We start from the raw sequence: 3,124 nt of genomic DNA, 5'->3' as shown, positions 1-3,124 counted from the left end.
TGGGCACCCTCAGCCTTGGGCCCAAGGTCTGATCATGTGCAGACAACCCACTTCCTCAACTGTTCTTCCTTCACCTACTATCCCCATCCCAGCTTTGAACCATTTGGGCCATCTGGTGTGCTAGATGTCAAACCTGGCTCACATGTTGTATTGAAGGTGCTGGGAATAGGGATAAGGAGTAGAAAGGAGGGCAGGAGCAGAGACCTGGAGAGCTTGACTATGTCTGTGTGGGTTATCTACGGTTAGGGCAAGAACCTGATCGCTGCTGTACCTGGCAGCTGCCGCCTCAACTATACAGTGCTGATTGAAAGACAGCTGTGTGCACTAACAGTTTCAGTACGCAAGTTCTGTGTGATTCCCCTAGCCAGACAGGCCGGCAGCCAGTCATGGTGCTTATAGGCCTGTTACTCCTTAAGTGAGGATAAACTTATCCAGCAGCAGATTGACTACAAGACCCTGGTGAGCGTGGGCCCATATGAATAGGAGAAGGGGTGGAGGAGCCTTGTTCATGATTGATGCTGGGGTTCCTTCACTCTTAGAATCTTCAATCTGTGTGCCTGGAGAGCGAGAACAGTGCTCAGGTCCCTGTGAAGGTTCTCAACTGTGGCATCATTTCCCAGGTCTAAGACAAGATGTTGAATACTATGTACAAGGGTTTCCTTTACTCTCAGTGCCCCAAAGCTGAGGACATGGACTTGGGTAAGGTCCTTCCCCTTTCTCCTAGCCCCCCCACCTTCCAAACCTTCCCAGGGGTCTCTCAGACTCTGTACCTGAGCTCTATTCCTTAAGAGAAGTGAGCCTAAGGCTTTGTGGGGTAAATGTCACTAAGAGCTGACTGTGGTCTGCAAAGTGGAGCCAGGGACGCATGGCCCAAGTCATCCTTCAAGATGAGGATGTCACTACAAAGATAGAGTGTGACTGGAAGAGAGTCAGCTCACTGGCCCACTACCAGATGAGGAACTGGCAGCCTATTCACCCCCCAGGCTTCCAAGGAGCAGTGGCTAGGTCTGCTCCCAGCCCTTATCCTTATACTCATGAGTCCTCTTCATAGGGCCTTGGTTACCACTACATTGAAGAGCCTGGATGAGTGATGGCCCCTTGTCTTCCTGAACTGCTCCTTCTTTGTCTTTGGACCTCCAGGTGACAGATGGTTCCTTAGTAGCCCTGGTCCCGAAACAAGAGTCTGCCTATAACATGGCCAACTCCTTCACCTTCACCAATTCACTCAGTCACTATGGTAGGTATCCTCATCATGGTGACTTCTGCTGGCCTTGTGTCCTTTAGTTAAGGCTGTATAAGTCATCTTTGGAAGCCCCAAGTTCTTGTCTTGACCCAGCTGGAAAGACTATTATTTTGTGCACCCGTTCTATAGAGCCTGGTAGGGCAGAGTGACAAGAACAGATTGGTTCCACAAAGGCTCCTGGGCTCTTGAAGAGGAGTGGAGTAAGAGGGAGGGTAATGGCCAGGGCCTGTTGGGGCCTAAGGGTCCCATCTCTCTTCTGCCTTAGAGAACTTACTCCATGCTGCCAGCAGCCCGGATAACCTTCGTTCCCAAGTATCGATGCTTACACCTGACCAGGAGGCAGGCATCAAGCTGTGGCATCTGGAGAGAACCATCCATGATCATGCTGATCACTGAGAGTGAGACCTTGGCAGCAAGATGGACGCAGAAATATATCTGACAAGGCTGCTGGCCTCCAAGTTGTGGACCCACCTCAGGCTCCCTTGGTATCTACATAGATATCCTCTAGCCCAGTCTTAGCCGTGAGATGAGCTGGTCTTACCAGGTAGGGACCACAATCTCAGGACCTTTGCAATAGGACCTCTAGGCCTGAGGTCAAGAGCAGGTCCATTTTAGGAATTCTGACCCTTCAGTAAAGTTGTTTACTGAGCTTTTCTTCCCCTGTCTGTCAGGTTTGGGGAGCTTCTTGACATAGTGGCCTTACTGCCACTCATAGGACACACTGAAAATGTTTGTGGATGACCTATTTGAAACTGTGTTCAGTATGGCCCATTGGGGCTCAGCTTTACCCTTGGCCATCAAGTACATGTTTGACTTTCTGGATGAACAGGCTGACCAGCGTCAGATCAGTGACCCTGATGTGCGCCACACCTAAAAAAGAAACTGGTACTTATTAGCTCCTGGATATTGCTGGCCCTTTCAAGGATGGGTGGGAGGAAGAGAATAGTGACTTAGCCAAGGCCCAAGGCCCATGGAGGCAGGTTGACTGACAGTTGAATAACCTATCAGGCAAAAGGGATGAGACAGTGGCTTGGCCTGGAACTGAATATGAGTATATCAAAGATGAGTACTGCTGGATTGTTCAGATGGAAAATGCTAGTCTGGCACTGGAATTGACCATTTTCTACAGGGTTCTGCACAGGGGGGGTAGAGATATTGATGACTTGGCACAAGTGGACACAGTGAAAGCTTCAGGGGTAGAGATTGAGGACAGAAAGCCTGAGTCGAGCAGAAAGTAAAAGAAAAAGTCATTTACCCTAAATGTGTCCTTCCTGTTACCTCAGGAATAGTTATGAGCTGGCCAGACAGGAAAAAGGTGTAAAGGAAGGCAGTGGGGGAAAGGGGGCCTATACAGCTACTGGGTAGTCTCAAGTGTATATCCTTCTGTTCAGCTTACCTCTGCATTTCTGGGTGAATGTGATCAAGAACCCGCAGTTTGTGTTTGACATCCACAAGAATAGCATCACGGATACCTGATTGTCAGTGGTGACCCAGACCTTCATGGACTCCTGTTCTACATCAGAGCACCATCTGGGCAAGGACGCCCCTTCCAATAAGCTGCTCTATGCCAAGGATATTCCTAATTACAAGAGCTAGGTGGAGAGATGGGCTCTGGGAAACTGCTGTGTGTGCATCGTGGCTGGCTGGAACTGCCTGCCTAAACAGCGTGTCTGAAGCTGGCTAAACAGTGATGACACATGAGTTTTGGCTTTTGTTACATGTGCATGATTGACTCACCCAGGGTTTCTACAGGTACTACCGAGATATCGCAAAGATGGCATCAATCAGTGACCAGAACAATCGTGCCTCCATGCTAATATGTTCAATGTCCTAAGTGCACTCAGTGAGCTCTACTTCTATGTCACCAAGTATCATCAGTAG

At 49.3% G+C, this 3,124-nt stretch overlaps 1 long non-coding RNA gene across 1 annotated transcript; it reads left to right on the top strand.

The window, feature by feature from the left end:
- Nucleotides 1–2,824, top strand: LOC146889306 (uncharacterized). The gene is made up of 5 exons (XR_015000475.2): nucleotides 1–699; nucleotides 1,141–1,237; nucleotides 1,509–1,787; nucleotides 1,915–2,128; nucleotides 2,635–2,824. It is a non-coding gene; the product is annotated as an uncharacterized LOC146889306 (long non-coding RNA).
- Nucleotides 2,825–3,124: the final 300 nt, after the last annotated feature.

This window comes from Myodes glareolus, chromosome X (genome assembly GCF_982192425.1).
Source record: "Myodes glareolus chromosome X, mMyoGla1.1, whole genome shotgun sequence".
Classification (NCBI taxonomy): domain Eukaryota; kingdom Metazoa; phylum Chordata; class Mammalia; order Rodentia; family Cricetidae; genus Myodes; species Myodes glareolus.
Note: the sequence above shows the minus strand (reverse complement) of the source record. Positions and strands in the feature narration are given on the sequence as shown.